This window comes from Hordeum vulgare, chromosome 6H (genome assembly GCF_904849725.1).
Source record: "Hordeum vulgare subsp. vulgare chromosome 6H, MorexV3_pseudomolecules_assembly, whole genome shotgun sequence".
Taxonomy (NCBI): Eukaryota; Viridiplantae; Streptophyta; class Magnoliopsida; order Poales; family Poaceae; genus Hordeum; species Hordeum vulgare.
In genome coordinates, this window is record NC_058523.1 from 433,787,121 (window position 1) to 433,807,287 (window position 20,167).

The window sequence follows — 20,167 nt, forward strand, 5'->3', positions numbered from 1 at the left end:
AGGCGATGATAATCCTGTGAGCCCAGTTAAGTTGAGTTGGGTACCCGTCCATGGTTGGGACAGTTTTGTTTGGCCACGACGGTGGCAGGTGACATGAGGACACAGGGCCACCCAGGGCAGGACTCCAGAAGGGAGTGGTTGCCGGTGGTACGTTGAGAGAGTCACGGGTTAGGAAAGTTTCGTTGGAGCAATGTTGGTCCACCCGAATGGGATCACGAGGTCAGTGCTCCAGAGTGTGGGTAAAGTGTGCAACCTCTGCAGAGTGTCAGACCTATTTGAATAGACGAGTCGACGGCAATGGAAAGCCCGATCAGACCTCAGGAGATGGTCAACCATATCAGTGTTAGTAATGATGGAAGAACTCGTCTCGTATGAACATCAGAGGATGTTGATAACATGATGTGGTAGCCAAGAGAAGGCTACATGATGAGCGGTCAGATGACCGTGTCATGTGATCCATTCAGGTTCGATTATGAGTATGTCGAGGGTTGTGGTACAACCTAGAAAAGAGTAAGTTGATATTTGGTGACAGTAAGCTGGTTAAGTAATTGTTGTGATCTTTGCCATGCTAGTGAGGTAGATTACATGTTTAGCCATGTCATGCTATGCTTGATTTATATTTTTCATGTTGATTCCATGCCATGCTTAGAATAGCTATTATATAATCATTGTGCTTGCGTTGTTACATGCTTGTTTGATTGCTATGTATTTGGTTGTCTTCCGAGTACATTCAAAGTACTCACCTGGCCTTGCACGTGGCTAGTTGCAGGAGAAGACTCGTCGTGCTAGATCGTAGCCAAGCCAGTCCTGCAAGTTATGGAGCCCAGCCAGGGACGTCGTTGCCGCTGTATCGAGACCTCTGCTGCCATTTAGCTAGCCTTGGAGTCATGTAATATTATTGTAAGCAATAGTATTGTAACACTCCATCATATTAATAAAGCCATATTTGCCTGGAATTTCTGTATCATGCTCTTGACGTGTGTCCGGTCCTATCCTGGGGATGGACGTGTGTTGGCCCTCTATCGGGGTGCCACAAAACCCCGAGCTAGAAGGTATTTACAAAAAATCTGAATATACCTTCACTCTATTTGTCATGGTTATAATTAGGCTCACACTCCGCATTACAGCCTGCAGTGTGATATCCCCACCAATCAAATTTTGGAGGGGGATTCCTTGCTAGCCGATCTGGCTGAAAGTAGGACCGGCTCGTTGTTGGGGAACGTCGCATGGGAAACAAAAAAAATTCCTACGCGCACGAAGACATATCATGGTGATGTCCATCTACGAGAGGGGATTTCCGATCTACGTACCCTTGTAGATCGCATAGCAGAAGCGTTAAGAAAGCGGTTGATGTAGTGGAACGTCCTCACGTCCCTCGATCCGCCCCGCGAACCGTCCCACGAACCGTCCCGCGATCCGTCCCACGATCCGCTCCGATCTAGTGCCGAACGGACGGCACCTCCGCGTTCAGCACACGTACAGCTCGACGATGATCTCGGCCTTCTTGATCCAGCAAGAGAGACGAAGAGGTAGATGAGTTCTCCGGCAGCGTGACGGCGCTCCGGAGGTTGGTGGTGATCTAATCTCAGCAGGGCTCCGCCCGAGCTCCGCAGAAACGGGATCTAGAGGTAAAACCGTGGAGGTATGTGGTCGGGCTGCCATGGCAAAAGTTATCTCAAATCAGCCCTAAAACCCCACTATATATAGGAGGAAGATAGGGGAGGAGGCGGCCTCAAAACCTAAAGGTTTGGCCGAAATTGGAGGTGGAGGAGTCCTAGTCGAATCCTACTTGGAGTAGGATTCCACCTTCCCACTTGGAAACTCTTTCCACCTTGTGTTTTTTCCTTCTCAAACCTTATGGGCCTTAGTGGGAACTTATTCCAGCCCACTAGGGGCTGGTTCATCTCTTCCCATAGCCCATGAGACCCCTTGGGGCGTGACACCCCTCATGATGGTCCCCGGCACCCCTCCCGGCACTCCCAGTACAGTACCGATGAGCCCGAAACTTTTCCGGTAATGCACGAAAACCTTCCGGTAACCAAATGAGGTCATCCTATATATCAATCTTCGTTTCCGGACCATTCCGGAAACCCTCGTGACGTCCGTGATCTCATCTGGGACTCCTAACAACATTCAGTAACCAACCATATAACTCAAATACGCATAAACAACGTCGAACCTTAAGTGTGCAGACCCTGCGGGCTCGAGATCTATGTAGACATGACCCGAGAGACTCCTCGATCAATATCAAATAGCGGGACCTGGATGCCCATATTGGATCCTACATATTCTACGAAGATCTTATCGTTTGAACCTCAGTGCCAAGGATTCATATAATCCCGTATGTCATTCCCTTTGTCCTTCGGTATGTTACTTGCCCGAGATTCGATCGTCAGTATCCGTATACCTATTTCAATCTCGTTTACCGGCAAGTCTCTTTACTCGTTCCGTAATACAAGATCCCGCAACTTACACTAAGTCACATTGCTTGCAAGGCTTGTGTGTGATGTTGTAGTACCGAGTGGGCCCCGAGATACCTCTCCGTCACACGGAGTGACAAATCCCAGTCTCGATCCATACTAACTCAACGAACACCTTCGGAGATACCTGTAGAGCATCTTTATAGTCACCCAGTTACGTTGCGACGTTTGATACACACAAAGCATTCCTCCGGTGTCAGTGAGTTATATGATCTCATGGTCATAGGAACAAATACTTGACATGCAAAAAACAGTAGCAACAAAATGACACGATCAACATGCTACGTCTATTAGTTTGGGTCTAGTCCATCACATGATTCTCCTAATGATGTGATCTCGTTATCAAGTAACAACACTTGCCTATGGCCAGGAAACCTTGACCATCTTTGATCAACGAGCTAGTCAACTAGAGGCTTACTAGGGACAGTGTTTTGTCTATGTATGCACACAAGTATTGTGTTTGCAATCAATACAATTATAGCATGGATAATAAACGATTATCATGAACAAAGAAATATAATAATAACTAATTATTATTTCCTCTAGGGCATATTTCCAAGAGTCTCCCACTTGCACTAGAGTCAATAATCTAGTTCACATCACCATGTGATTTCAACGAATCCAACACCCATATAGTTTTGGGGTCTGATCACGTCTTTCTCGTGAGAGAGGTTTTAGTCAACGGTTCTGAAACTTTCAGATTTGTGCATTCTTTACAAATCTTTATGTCATCTTATAGATGATGCTACTACGTGCTATTCGGAAATGCTCCAAATATCTACTCTACTATACGAATTCGTTTCACTACTCATAGTTATTCGGATTAGTGTCAAAGCTTGCATCGACGTAACCCTTTACGACGAACTCTTTAACCACCTCCATAGTTATTCGGATTAGTGTCTATTTAGTTACTAAGGATAACTTTGACCGCTGATCAGTGATTCAATCCTGGATCACTCTGTGTACCTCTTAACAGACTTGCTGCAAGGCACACATCAGGTGCGGTACTCAGCATGGCATACTTTAGAGTCTACGGCTAAGGCATAGAAGACAACCTTCGTCTATTCTCTTTGTTCTGCCGTGGTCGGGTTTTGAGTCTTACTCAAATTCACACCTTACAACACAGTCAAGAACTCCTTCTTTGCTGATCTATTTCGAATTCCTTCAAAAACTTGTCAAGGTATGCATCTTGTTGAAACTTCTATTAAGCGTTTTGATCTATCTCCATAGATCTTGATGCTCAACGTTCAAGTAGCTCAATCCAGGTATTCCTTTGAAAAACTCCTTTCAAACAACCGTTTATGCTTCACAGAAATTCTACATTACTTCTGATCAACAATATGTCAACCACATATACTTATCCGAAATTCTATAGTGCTCCCACTCACTTCTTTGGAAATACAAGTTTCTCATAAACCTTGTACAAACCCAAAATCTTTGATCATCTCATCAAAGTGTATATTCCAACTCCGAGATGCTTGCACCAGTCCATTGAAGGATCACTGGAGCTTGCATACTTGTTAGTATCTTTAGGATCAACAAAACCTTCTGGTTGTATCACATACAATGTTTGCTCAAGGAAACCATCGAGGAAACAATGTTTCGACATCCTATGTGTAATATTTGAAAAATATTGCAACAACTACTAACATAATTCTAACAGACTTTTAGCATTGCTACGAGTGAGAAAGTCTCACCATAGTCAACTGTTTGATCATGTCGGAAACATCTTTGCGACAAGTCGAGCTTTTCTTAATAGTGACTTATCACCATCGTTGTCTGTCTTCCTTTTAAAGATCCATCTTTACTCAATAGTCCTACGACCATCAAGTAGTTATTCCAAAGTCTACACTTTGTTTTCATACATGGATCCTCTCTCGGATTTCATGGCCTCCAGCCATTTGTCGGAAGCCGGGCCCACCATCGCTTCTCCACAACTCGTAGGTTCATTATTGTTCAACAACATGACCTCCAAGACAGGGTTACCATACCACTCTGTAGTAGTACACAACCTTGTCGACCTACGAGGTTTGTAGTAACTTGATCCGAAGCTCAATGATCACCATCATCAGCTTCCACTTCAATTGGTGTAGGCATCACACGAACAACTTCCTGTGCCCTGCTACACACTAGTCGAAATGATGGTTCAATAACCTCATCAAGTTCTATCACCCTCCCACTCAATTCTTTCGAGAGAAACCTTTCCTCAAGAAAGAACCCGTTTCTAGAAACAAACACTTTGCTTCCGGATCTGAGATAGGAGATGTATCCAACTGTTTTGGATATCTTATGAAGATGCATTTATCCTCTTTGGGTTCGAGCTTATCAGACTGAAACTTTTTCACATAAGCATCGCAGCTCCAAACTTTCAAGAAACGACAGCTTAGATTTCTCTAAACCTTAGTCTATACTGTGTCATCTCAACGGAAATATGAGGTGCCCTATTTTAAAGTGAATGCGGTTGTCTCTAATGCGTAACCCATAAACGATAGTGGTAATTCGATAAGAGACATCATAGCATGCACCATACCAAATAGTGCATGGCTATGACGTTCAGACACATCATCACACTATGATGTTCCAGGTGGCATGAACTGGAAAAACAATTTCCACATTGTCTTAACTGCGTACCAAAACTCGTAACTCAGATATTCATTTCTATGATCATATCGTAAACAGTTTATCCTCTTGTTACGACGAACTTCACTCTGAAAAAGAATTGAACTTTTCAATATTTCAGACTTGTGATTCATTAAGTAAATACTCTTGTATCTACTCAAATCGTCATTGAAGTAAGAACATAATGATATCCACTGTGTGCCTCAGCACCCATTGGATTGCATACATCAAAATGTATCACTTCCAACAAGTTACTATCTTGTTTCATCTCAATGAAAACAAGGCCTTGCTCATGTGGTATAATTTGCATGTCACTAGTGATTCAAAATCAAGTGAGTATAAAGATCCATCAGCATGGAGCCTCTTCATGCAATTTATACCAACATCACTCAAGCGGGAGTGACACAAGTAAGTGGTACTATCATCATTACCTCGTATCCTTTTGGCACCAATATTGTGAACATGTGTAACACTACGATCGAGATTCAATAAACCATTGAAGGTGATTATTCAAGCAAATAGAGTAACCATTATTCTCTTTAAATGAATAATCGTATTGCAATAAACACGATCCAATCATGTTCATGCTTAACGCAAGCACCAAATAACAATTATTTAGGTTTAACACCAATCCCGATGGTAGAGGGGGTGTGCGACGTTTGATCATATCAACCTTGGAAACACTTCCAACATGTATCGTCGCCTTGCCTTTAGTTTGTCTCCGTTTATGCCGTAGCTTTCATTTCGTGTCACTAATCACTTAGCAACCGAACCGGTATCCAATACCCTCGTGCTACTAGGAGTACTAGTAAAGTACACATCAACATCATGTATATCAAATATACTTCTTTCGACTTTGCCAGCCTACTTATCTACCAAGCATCTAGGGTAGCTCCGCCTCAATGACCGTTCCCCTCATAACAGAAGCACTTAGTCTCGGGTTTGGGTTCAGACTTGGGTCTCTTCATTAGTGCAGCAACTGTTTTGCTGTTTCACGAAGTATCCCTTCTAGACCTTGCCTTTCATGAAACTTAGTGGTTTTACTAACCATCAACCGTTGATGCTCCTTCTTGATTTCTACTTTCACAGTGTCATACATCACGAATCTCTCAAGGATCATTGTATCTATCCTTGATATGTTATAGTTCATCACGAAGCTCTCACAGCTTGGTGGCGGTGACTTTGGAGAACCATCACTATCTCATCTGGAAGATTAACTCCCAGTTGATTCAAGTGATTGTCGTACTCACACAATCTGAGCACACGCTCAACGATTGAGTTTATCTCCTGTACTTCATGGACAAAGAATCTTGTCGGAGGTCTCATACCTCTTAACAAGGGCACAAGCATGAAATCACAATTTCATCTCTTTAGAACATCTCTTATGTTCCGTGACGTTTCAAAACGTCTTCGGCGCCTTGCTTCTAAGCCATTAAGTATTTTGTACTGAACTATCGTGTAGTCATCATAAACGTGTATGTCGGATGTTCACAACATCTACAGACGACGCTCGAGGTGCAGCACACCGAGTGGTGCATTAAGGACATAAGCCTTCTGCGCAGCAACGAGGACAATCCTCGGTTTTACAGACTCAGTGTGCAAAGTTTGCTACTATCAACTTTCAACTAAATTTTCTCTAGGAACATATAAAAACAGTAGAGCTATAGCGCAAGCTACATCGTAATTCACAAAGACCATTAGACTATGTTCATGACAATTAGTTCAATTAATCATATTACTTAAGAACTCCCACTCAAAAAGTACATCTCTCTAGTCATTTGAGTGGTACATGATCCAAATCCACTATCTCAAGTCCGATCATCACGTGAGTCGAGAATAGTTTCAGTGGTAAGCATCTCTATGCTAATCATATCAACTATACGATTCATGCTCGACCTTTCGGTCTCATGTGTTCCGAGGCCATGTCTACACATGCTAGGCTCGTCAAGCTTAACCCGAGTGTTCTGGGTGTGCAACTGTTTTGCACCCGTTGTATGTGAACGTTGAGTCTATCACACCCGATCATCACGTGGTGTCTCGAAACGAAGAACTGTCGCAACGGTGCACAGTCGGAGAGAACACAATTTCGTCTTGAAATTTTAGTGAGAGATCACCACATAATGCTACCGTCGTTCTAAGCAAGATAAGGTGCATAAAGGATTAACATCACATGCAATTCATAAGTGACATGATATGGCCATCATCATGTGCTTCTTGATCTCCATCACCAAAGCACCGGCACGATCTTCTTGTCACTGGCGTCACACCATGATCTCCATCATCATGATCTCCATCAACGTGTCGCCATCGGGGTTGTCGTGCTACTCATGCTATTACTACTAAAGCTACGTCCTAGCAATATAGTAAATGCATCTGCAAGCACAAACGTTAGTTTAAAGACAACCCTATGGATCCTGCCGATTGTCGTACCATCGACGTGCAAGTCGATATTAACTATTACAATATGATCATCTCATACATCCAATATATCACATCACATCGTTGGCCATATCACATCACAAGCATACCCTGCAAAAACAAGTTAGACGTCCTCTAATTGTTGTTGCATGTTTTACGTGGTGACCATGGGTATCTAGTAGGATCGCATCTTACTTACGCAAACACCACAACGGAGATATATGAATTGCTATTTAACCTCATCCAAGGACCTCCTCGGTCAAATCCGATTCAACAAAAGTTGGAGAAACCGACACTCGCCGGTCATCTTTGAGCAACGGAGTTACTCGTTGCGATGAAACCAGTCTCTCGTAAGCGTACGAGTAATGTCGGTCCGAGCCGCTACGATCCAACAATACCGCGGAATCAAGAAAATACTAAGGAGGGCAGCAAAACACACATCACCACCCACAAAAACTTTTGTGTTCTACTCGAGAAGACATCTACGCATGAACCTAGCTCATGATGCCACTGTTGGGGAACGTCGCATGGGAAACAAAAAAAAATTCCTACGCGCACGAAGGCCTATGATGGTGATGTCCATCTATGAGAGGGGATTTCCGATCTACGTACCCTTGTGGACCGCACAGCAGAAGCGTTATGAAACGCGGTTGATGTAGTGGAACGTCCTCACGTCCCTCGATCTGCCCCACGAACCGTCCCGCGATCCGTCCCACGATCCGCTCCGATCTAGTGCCGAACGGACGACACCTCCACGTTCAGCACACGTACAGCTCGACGATGATCTCGGCCTTCTTGATCCAGCAAGAGAGACGGAGAGGTAGATGAGTTCTTCGGTAGTGTGACGGCGCTCCGGAGGTTGGTGGTGATCTAATCTCAGCAGGGCTCCACCCGAGCTCCGCAGAAACGCGATCTAGAGGTAAAACCGTGGAGGTATGTGGTCGGGCTGCCGTGGCAAAAGTTGTCTCAAATCAGCCCTAAAACCCCACTATATATAGGAGGGAGGGAGGGGAGGAGGCAGCCTCAAAACCTAAAGGTTTGGCCGAAATTGGAGGTGGAGGAGTCTTACTCCAATCCTACTTGGAGTAGGATTCCACCTTCCCACTTGGAAACTCTTTCCACCTTGTGTTTTTCCTTCTCAAACCTTATGGGCCTTAGTGGGAACTTATTCCAGCCCACTAGGGGCTGGTTTATCTCTTCCCATAGCCCATGAGACCCCTTGGGGCATGACACCCCTCCTGATGGTCCCCGGCAAACCTCCCGGCACTCCCAGTACACTACCGATGAGCCCGAAACTTTTCCGGTAATGCACGAAAACCTTCCGGTAACCAAATGAGGTCATCCTATATATCAATCTTCGTTTCCAGACAATTCCGGAAACCCTCATGACGTCTGTGATCTCATCCGGGACTCCGAACAACATTCAGTAACCAACCATGTAACTCAAATACGCATAAAACAACGTCGAACCTTAAGTGTGCAGACCCTGCGGGCTCGAGAATTATGTAGACATGACCCGAGAGACTCCTCAGTCAATATCCAATAGCGGGACCTGGATGCCCATATTGGATCCTACATATTCTACGAAGATCTTATTGTTTGAACCTCAGTGCCAAGGATTCATATAATCCCGTATGTCATTCCCTTTGTCCTTCGGTATGTTACTTGCCCGAGATTCGATCGTCAGTATCCGTATACCTATTTCAATATCGTTTACCGGCAAGTCTCTTTACTCGTTCCGTAATACAAGATCCCGCAACTTACACTAAGTCACATTGCTTGCAAGGCTTGTGTGTGATGTTGTATTACCGAGTGGGCCCCGAGATACCTCTCCATCACACGGAGTGACAAATCCCAGTCTCGATCCATACTAACTCAACGAACACCTTCGGAGATACCTGTAGAGCATCTTTATAGTCACCCAGTTACGTTGCGATGTTTGATACACACAAAGCATTCCTCCGGTGTCACTGAGTTATATGATCTCATGGTCATAGGAACAAATACTTGACACGCAGAAAACAGTAGCAACAAAATGACACGATCAACATGCTCTGTCTATTAGTTTGGGTCTAGTCCATCACATGATTCTCCTAATGATGTGATCCCGTTATCAAGTAACAACACTTGCCTATGGCCAGGAAACCTTGACCATCTTTGATCAACGAGCTAGTCAACTAGAGGCTTACTAGGGATAGTGTTTTGTCTATGTATCCACACAAGTATTGTGTTTCCAATCAATACAATTATAGCATGGATAATAAACGATTATCATGAACAAACAAATATAATAATAACTAATTATTATTACCTCTAGGGCATATTTCCAACACTCGCCCCACTCACCTCCCCCTGTAACCGAGGGGATTGGAGAGGTGGTATCGAGGGAGGTCCCCCCTGTGCTGGATACCATGGCAGGGGGTGATGATATTATGGCCGAGGTCTATACTTCAGCCACAAAGGATCAGGAGGATGAACTCCCCCTGGAGGCAAAGGAGGGAGGGCCCAGACCTTCCACGTCTCCTCCGAAGACAACTCCCGAGGGTCCTCCCTCTCCGCTGCCATCAGTAGTAGTCTCTCCACAAAGGGAGCCTTCTACAACACACTCGAAGCCATCCACAATGGAGCCACTCCGGACTTGATGGCCTAACTTGAGGGAGGACGGTCTAAATTATCCTTCCATTCCTAAAGAATGTCGCACTCATCTGAGTGTGGTTTTGCAAAGGATTCAGTCCGTTGATAACGGTCCGAAAGAAGCTTTCAACGCACTCATAGCAGGCATCAAGGTAATCTGCATACTGTTATGTATGTAATTATGCATTGTCTAAAACTTTTATTATGCCAGTAGGCCCCAAGCCCTGTGTGAGTTTGAAAGACTCATGCGGGGTTAGAATGATTCTGAAATAGTGCGTGTAGCCCCCAAGGCTTTGGTGGGTTGATTAGAACGCACCCTCGCAAAAATAGTTTGAAAGAATCTGAAAACTAACAAAATATGTTCTTTTGCACGCTTCTATATTAGCCATGGCCCCCAACTCTCTGGAGTTGGAGGAGATGAACTAGAAACTAAAAGTTTCCAAAGAGGAGTTGGATCGCACGAACAAGCGTTCTGAAGACGCTCAAAGTAAGTGTGCAAGCTTTAGCTCTCTTATCAAACTATTTGCAATATTTGTCCCTAAATGAGTGTTGTCCAAATGACTATCATAGTTTTTGCTGCTGACGTTGATCAACTCAAAGCCAAACTGGGCCAAGCCAAAGAAGAGGCTACCAAACAAAGGGCAGTCATCGTACATGCAAAAGATGTTAGCGATAACATCGAGCCCCGGGTCAGCGAAGTTCAGTAAGAACTTAAGGAGGCCATCACGAATACTGCCACCACTACCCTCCATGAAGCGCGGAAGGAGGCACACGATCTCCGGAAAGAGGTCCATCAAATCAATAAAATCGCAGTTGGTAAGCGATATTTACTACATTGTACATTTGATGGGCTAAGATTTCTATCTCTTAATAAAATATGGAATTCTATAAGTGTCATTCCCGATCTACCGAAGAGTGCGGCAAAGGCTGAGAAGTACTATGCTTCTCAGGAGGGCGCGGTGCAACAAAGGCTCTTCGGGGCATAGTTCCAAAATTCGGAGCATCCTCAGCTGGCATCTGATCAATTGAAGCAGCTGATGGAGATGCACAAGATGACCGAGCCTACCATGAAGGACTTGTGCATCAGGTTGTGGCCGGCCGAGCCCTTGCCGAGTAGCTACTTCGGCTTGCTTCAAAAGATGATTGCTGCGGTTCCACGAATCGACGTTTCGAACCGTTCGGTCTGCATAAAAGGAGCTTGTATTGCCTTCGCGGAAACAATGACGCATTTTCCGAAGTTAGAGCTCATGAAGATGGGCACCGCACCTCTGCCGCGTGGGACAGAGCACACGCGCCCTGAACGGTATTTCGTCACTGTTATGGAAGGTGCTCGAGCTATAGAGGAACTATCTCCTAAGGACGTAGTCTTTGATTAGAAAATAATATGATGTAAAAGTGGTTCTACAATACAATGCCTTGTAATTATTTCATTGTAGACCATGTCTTTAAATTGCAACTCTTGTTTTGGTTATTTTGATATTGAAAGTTTCCAGTCGTCGGCTTCAGCCCCCCCCCCCCCCCCCCGAGACTCTGGCGAGGGTGTTTCCGCTTCTGTATAGTTAGCCTTTGCCAACGTCTTGGCACCCTTAAGGCGGTAATGTGGGAGAAAACCAGACAATCAGACTATATGGCATTAATGCTTTCATTTAACCATAAGATCTTGTCCATGGATGCTAAGTGAAACCCTTTCGAAAATTTGTGATATTCAGCTTATGCCGTGGTGTAAAAACCTGTAATCACTTGGTCTGAATGACTTCAAACCTTTTGCAAGAAGAGATGAACCCCTAAAGATTCTGTAGTTTAACACTTGCCTTCGAATTGCAGACGAGCTCTCGCTCATCATGCCGTTCATTTTTCGGCTTTCTCCACTGAGGTACTTAACCAGACTAAACGGAAATACAATCGCAGTGGTTCTCCCTTTACCCTTTCTAGCCGAACTAGCGGAACATAAATGGGTAAACACACAGGCGGGGCAACCCAACGTTTAACGAAAGACATAATTCAGAACTGATGCATATAACACAAATCCAAGATGCCACACTCATGAAATGCCAAATGCTAATGTAACGGTTTGAAAGGGGCGGTTGTGATGACCAAGCCTCCCGTTAACTCAGCCACTATGTGCGTAAAACCAAACTTGTATTAGTGTTTGGGAAGCAGTTCGAGAAAGTTAGGGAGCAAAAAACCATTGGAAAGCTCATAAATAACAAAGAGTGTTCCATACTTTCGAAGAGTTTTGAATTGTATAATCCAAACTTCACAAGTAGTTGTATATGTATAGATGAATGAAATGGTAAAGAGTAGAAGTTTAGATAGGGTTGGGTTGTTCCTATAAGCATCATGTTGCACGTCTATGACTTTACTCGTCGGAGAATATTCCTTGGACATGAGAGAACTTCGATGAACAGCTCTTGTGGTCAATGGTGGTATTGAGAAGCCGCTGATGTGTATGCGTGCTTGACGTAGAGATCGGTCCTTAATGGTACCTGCATATGTCCGAAGACTGTAGTGCCCATTTTGCGGTTTATCAAAATAGTAAGCCTTATATTATTACTCCTCATAGCTGCCTATGGTATCTTGAGTCCAAAATTGTGTCTTCGAGGTACATACTTTGCTAGTGGCAAAGTGCTTCTATGAGCAGCTTATCCCTATTTACCTGCCTTAGTTATGTGACTGTGGCGGGGCACGAGGCCATTTATGCTCCTTGACAAATACCTTTGGCTTGGGAATCGTGTCACCGGCATGTACTTCGGCTGCTAAGGTCGCAGTGTGTTCCTCGGTCTGAATGGATCGTTCGGTGTTACCATTGACTGTAGTAACACCTTTAGGCCCTGACATCTTCACCTTGAGGTATGCATAAAGGGGGACGACATTGAAGCGAGCGAATGGCGTATGATCGAGGAGTGCATGGTACCCGCTGCAGAAAGGGACGATGTCGAAGATCAAATCTTCGTTGCAAAACTTGTTGGGTAAGTCGAACACTACCTTTAGGGTTATCGTACCCGAATAGCAAGCTTTGATTCCAGGAATTAATCCTTTGAATGTGGTCTTGCTGGGTTTGATTTGCGATGGATCAATACCCATTTTCCGCATTGTATCCTCGTAAATAAGAATAAGGCTGTTGCCCCCATGAGGACACTGTGACATGGTACACGTCAATGATGGGATCGAGTACCAAGGCCGCTGACCCCCATGCCGAATAATGGTGGGGTGGTCTGTGCGATCATAGGTGATTGTACGTGCCAACCATGTAATTTACTTCGGGGCTACCGGCTCTATGGAATATACATCCCGAAGCGCATGCTTCCTCTCCTTTTTGTGAAAGTGGGTGACATAGATCATGTTCACCATTTTTACCTCAGGGGAAACTATTTTTGGGCCCCGTAGTTTGGGTGACAAGGCTCTTCGTCGTCCTTGTTGTGCGGGCTCTTGGCCTGATCTTCACCCATGCTCTTACCCACCGCTTTGATCACCCAACAGTTATGGTTTGTGTGTGTAGTAGGCTTATTTTCAGTGGCATGTATCTGACACGGCCTCTCGAGTATTTTGTCCAGCATTGTCGGCCCGTCCCGTTTTCCCTTGAAAGGTTTCTTCTTGGGTCTAGGCCTAGAGTTGCCAAATCCGGCATTGACCGTCGTGTCATCGGCTTCACCGTCATTCTGCTGACACGTATTCTTGTTCCGTCGTGGCTTTCCATTACTGTCCCGAACTGTAGAAGTGCATGGGTTTGTGGGAGGGTTATTTCGCTGAGCTAGCCAAGTATCCTCACCCACGCAATGACGGGTCATGAGGGAGGTGAGGGCGGCCATTGTCCTCGCCCTTTCCTGTCCAAGTGTCCTGACAAGCCATTCATCACGAATGTTGTTGCGGAAGGAAGCTAATGCCTCAGCGTCCAAACAATCAACAATCTGATTTTAATTCACGAGGAATATGTTCCACAATTCTCATGATGACTCATCGGGCTGCTGGATTATGTGGCTTAAGTCATCGGACCCAGGTGTCCGAACATAAGTGCCTTGAAAGTTGTGTTGAAAGGCGTCTTCAAGATCCTCCCAACTCCAGATAGAGTTTTCTGGGAGGCTGTTCAGCCAGTGCCTAGCTGGGCCTTTGAGCTTAAGTGGTAGGTATTTAATGACAAGGAGATCATCTCCACGGGCCATGTGAATATGAAGGAGGAAATCCTCGATCCAGATAGTCGAATCTTTTGTTCCGTCTAACTATTCGATATTTACGGGTTTAAACCCTTCGTGGAACTAATGCTGCATTACCTCATTTGTGAAGCACATTGTGTCAGCGGCTCCCCTTATTCGAGCTATGTCATGCTGGAGATCGATCAAGGTTCTACCGTGTTGCATGCCCCGAACTCCATGGTTCTGGTTGGGACGAGCTTGGTATATGTTCTGTCTTGCGGGAGTGCGACTTCCGGATCCGTAAATGGATCTGGTTTGTTCTGCTTTACAGTTAATTTTTCGGATCCACATCATATCGGCCTTTCGGTTGAACGAGTTCCTTTTGCTTGTGCCGTCCTCGAGGAGGATGGTTTGGTTGATCATCTTGTGTGAATCTGGGTGGTGCGGGCTCCAAGGACTTGTCTTTGAATTCTGGTAATAGGCGTTGACATGGGTAACTCTTGGTTTGCCCGTGTCGCTCCTGTCCGTACCCTACTTCAGCGGCCAAGACTTTGGTCCATCTTTCATTAATGGAGTCTTGTTCGGATTTGATCTGTCTCTGCTTTAGCTTAAGGCTCCAAGCAGTTGTAATGAGTTGTTGCATGAACACTTCCTGATCCAATGGGTCTTCGGGGACAATAAAATCTTCAGCTCCCACGCTCTCGTCCTCCTCGATCGAAGGGTCGTAGTTGGTGTTTTTGGAGTCATCGAGATCTTTAGGCTCGTGTGTATCCATGTATCGTGATAAGTCCAGGTCATAAGCAATGTATGAAGGTTTTGATGATTCGGCGAGATTTTCTGTATCCTCGGGATCTGGATTTTCCCCTATGTCTGCATTGCTTTCATGGCCCTTACGAGCTTTAGGCTTTTTGTGCTGGCAGTGGCGTTTGAAGGGTTCGTCACCGTTGTTTTTGGCTGGGCTGTCATCATCGCTTTTTCCTGTATCACCTTCGTCCGTGGGAGTGTCCACCATGTAGAGATCGTATGTGGAGGTGGATGTCCATCGTCCCGTTACAGGAGGGTCTGGTGATTGAAAAGTCATGTCCATGTCTTCGGCTTATTCAGTAAAGAAGTCTAACAGATCGGTTAGATCTTCGATGGTGGCGACGAAGTGAGTGGTGGGTGGGGAATAAAGTTCCCTACACCTAGCTCTAGGGCCGGAAAGCTCTTGGGTCAGAGAACGCTTGTCCAAATAGTCATCGGGCGGGCTTGGGTCCTTGTCACATTCGACCATGAGAGATTTCTCGGACTGGCACTTGGAGCCATGACAGAACTGTGTCCTTAGGCTTGGGCGTAGGACGTGTGTTCGGGACGGATGACCCCCGTGCCCTCGGATTCTATGCCCGGATCTTGGCTCGAGGTTGAATGAAGCTTAAAATCTATTCCACATTAGAAGTCTAGAATAGGGCCCGAATTTAAAGCTTCGGATGTTTCAAGGTTTTCAGCATAGCTGGAACCTCGGAAAGGATCGGGTCGCCCCGGGTGTTAACAACAAATTCCAACTCACCGAACTTAAATTCCTGACCCGGGGTGACCCCATCGATCTGACGATGAGCCGCTTCGAAGTGTGAGGTACTAGTGAAAGTAGAGGATTGGCCAGAGGCAAAGATATCTCCGTACTTAACATTGTCGCTGGTGCCCAAGCGAGCCATCGAGCCTTTTGCGATCTCACGAAGGAGCTCTCAATGAAAGCACCAATGTTAGTGTCAAAATCGGTCGATTTCGAGTAGGGGGTCCGAAATGTGGATCTAAGGTCGATGGGTAACAAGAGACGATGGAGACGGTGTTTATCCAGGTTTGGGCCCTCTTGATCGAGGTAAAACCCTACGTCCTACCCTTGTTACTTATTAATGGGGTAGTAGAGAATACAGAGTTGATCTACTCCGAGATTGACGTTGTGGTCTAAACCCTAATTAATCATAATGAGCTTGATGTGTCCTATGAGCTATGACCCCTGGCTTATATAGACGCCAGGGGTGCGAGGGCTTACACAAGGTCGGTTACAACAAAGAAGAAATTTTCCGATTACTACATCTTCTTGGATTACATGCCAAGTCTTCGGAAGAGTCCATCTCGAGCCCAATACTTCTGTCGACGCTCGAATAGGCCACTGGGCCCGGCTTAGGAAGAAACATAGGCGACCCAAGGACCCCCCTAATCCTATACTCCCTCACTAACTACAAAGGTACTAGACGACAAATATAGCTATTAGTCCCGTTAGATGGCTGACGACAAACTTTTTCGTCTGCGTGCGGACGGCAAACAGACACTTGCCTTTTTCGTCTCCCCTCTTTCGTCAGCAGACATGTGCTGCACGTTACTCCTTCTTTTCCTTTGCCGTTTTTTGTGCTTTGTCTTTCCATCTGCCAGCACACATGTTGCCCCTAAGTTGCAGAGGTTGCTGCCACGTGGCACCTTTGCCGTCTGCCTAGCGACGGCAAAGGGATTTGACGTTTGCTGGCAGACGGCAAAGTGCTTGTATTACCACTTTTTATCTGTTTTCTGTTATTTCCTGTATTTCAACAACACATATATGATATATATAGTTTCAAGCACTAGCGTAGGCAATGTATTCCAACAAATAGTGCATACTATCCAACATCCTCGTGAAACATTAAACAAGAGAACACACATGCTATTAAAAGAACCAATACATACATAGTTTCACATTGTTCTTCCATACATAGTTTCACATTGTTCATTAGTACAAATCAAAACAAAAACTAAACACTAGCAGTCCATCAATACCAGCTTCCATGAAGTGAATCAAATCTTGAAAATGGGAACAAGAAAGTTAGAAGAAGAAGAAGAAGACTAGAAGAAGAAGAAAGAGAAGAAAATAAGAAGAAGAAAGAAAGAAGAATAAGAAAGAAGAAGAATAAGAATAAGAAGAAGGGGTAAAAGATGGAGAAAAATAAATAAGAGAAAAAGGAAGAATACGAACATATTTTCCTCTTCTTCTCTGATTTTCTCATCTTTCTTCTTCTCTCCTATCTTTTTATCCTTTTCCTTGTCATTCTTCTTATTTCATTCTTTCTTTTTCTTCTCTTTCTTCTTCTATTCTTTCTTTTTCTCCTCTTCCTTGTTTTTCTTCTTCTTATTCCTCATTTGTATCATTTTGGAGGAAAAGAAGCTAAGTATAGGTCATTATTGAGATAACTTAGGTAAGTGTAGGTCATTATTGAGCTAACTTAGCTTATTATGTCATGTGGAGGAAAGTAAGTTAAGTATGTGACATTCAGGAGCTAACCAAGGTTTTTATGCCATTTTTGACCTAACTAAGCTAATTATGTCATAAATGAACTAAATAAGCTAATTATGTCATTTTGGAGGATAATTAGTTAAGTATGTCTTTTTTGGGGGATAATAAGCTAAGTCTATGGCATATTTGTGCTAACTAGCATGTACGAAGCTAAATATGCATTTGTTAAGTAAAACACTAGAGAAAACTTACCGTCATCATCATGACGGAGGTCAAGCACAGGGGTTGCTCGGGTCGGTTTCACCTAGAGAACATTGCCATACAGAAGGGTTGTGCCATGCGGCTCGCGAGTTGTTCTACACCAAAGATCATTTGCAATGTATTGGTAGCATGATGACACACAAATGTTAAGACTAGTAACTAATGACCATTCAAATGAAGCCCACCATTCCCACCAGAGTAATGACTGGCATCGGTAGAGGGGTATGACCGGTCTTCTCACACACAGACTGCACATTCGGTTTTGATGAGTCATTCCTATTAGTTAGTAATGAAACGAACATTACATGAATGATCTGGCAAATATACAGAAGAAACTTACCACAGGGAGCTCATACATGGCCTAGTGAGCCGCCTCATTCCGTGTCCTCTCCTCCTCCAACAACCTAGCTATCCTCTCCTTCGCCGGTAGTTCCTTCTCCGTCACCAGCCAGTCCCTATCCTCGAGAAGGGCCTGAGTTTTTGCTCGGCCTGCAACATCACTCCTCATTATCATTGTAATCATCGATGGCCGCACACACAATGTAATGGAGGAAAGATATTCGAGTCTGTATAACTAACCTCGATGGAGGGATCGACTGGTCGTGGACAAGTCCTTATATTAGGACAGGGCCTCGTTTGGCGTGCCTTGATCTCTGGGAGAGTGAGAGGACAACATATCAGTCCATCTCTAATGGCTCTTGAGACATGGGGCCTCCCACCACAAGCTATCATCACCATCTGTGGATCATTAGGATGTCGGCTCGGGTTATAGTCATTCCCTGTCCTCGCATTCGTCTGCTTGTTGCACATAATGAGCTTGTGGTGGGAGGAGATGTTGGTGAACTTTTCTAGATGATCGAGGTCAGACTGAAGGAATGCATTGGCCTTCTTGTACGAGGCAGTATGGGCCATGGCATAGAGGTCGTACACCTCTGGAACCTCTGTGTTATTTTGTCGTGCCTAAAAGAGAGGAACAAACTATTAGTAAAGGGATCAAGCTAGCATGAAGAATGAATTGCATGAATCATGAAGCAAACCACATACCCAGTTCCACCCAAACTGAAATAAGTTGGCGCCGCCTTGATGGTCTGCCACACCAACAATTTGGGCACGTCTGTCCTTGGCATTGTTGTGGATGGCTCTCTAGTGGTCTATGAACCACTCATCCACCAACGCCTCCCAATAATCCATCTTATCGACACACCATCTCGGGGGCACCTAAGTTAGTAAAGTTAAATTTGAGTGCTACTCCCACGAATCAATTCAAGGAAACTAAGTAGGAGGCCTTAAGAATAGATAATTACCTTCATGTACTGGCTCTTCTTCAGAAACTTTTCACGGCACGATGGCTTGTCCGTCTTAATACCACGTGTGGTGTAGTAGTCTTGAACAGCATGCGGTCGAGCCTCATGTCATAAGTTATGTAATAGGCCTTTTCACTCGGTATCGATAACCTTTGCCGCAGCCTCCTCGTATCCCTCCTCACACATGTAGAAGATCTGCAATCAAACGAGAAAACATTGATTAGTATAATAACTTGTTATTGTTAACTTCTTATTTTGTAAATGATAAATAACCCAAAATCTTATGATCACCATCTCGGCCCTCGTGTGGCACAAGACACCGTCGATCATCGCCTCCGACGGGGTCGGGGCAGCCAAGTAGTGCTCCCAGCTCAATCCTAGCTTTGGAAGCTAACCCTCAACAGGAAATGTGACAAACCATGATAAATTTTGCCAGCAAAGCACACCAAGGATGTCGTTGGGCTTGCAGAGTCCAATGGCGTGTCGCCAACCTGTACAGTATGACAACGCCAACACATGAGATATTTTAAGAAATGTGAAGGAAAAAGTTACAAAAAGAATAAACACACTTACTTCTCCCCATCACGCGTAAGCATCAGCCTTCGGTCGCGGTTCGCCGGCAAGGGTGAGAGCCGTGTACCACCACGCTGGTACACGGTGATCCCCTCAACCACCTCACCCTAAAAATCAGTAGACCGGTCCCCGCCACCATCAGCATGACCACTCGGCCTCTTAGGCTATGTAGTACCCCATCCGTACGTCTCCTGGGACAAAGCCCGATCCCTGTCCTGGTTCCGAGTCTCGTGGGCCGAAGCTTGTGGTTCGGAGTCCGCATAGCCTCCAGCTCAGATGGATCCACGCTAGTAGTCCTATGCTTGGTTGAATGACATGGGGTGTTGGCGATGAAGGTGTAGCAATCTACCTACCTCTCCTGTGACCACGTCCTTTACCTCTCTTCTTCCCTCCCCAACCTCCTCTCCCGGTGGGAAACAATGTCGACGAAGAAGCGCCCGCTGGTGTCCCCATACTGTCTATCAATGCTCTCCGGAGAGATAGGGGTGGAATGGAAGTAGCCCTCCC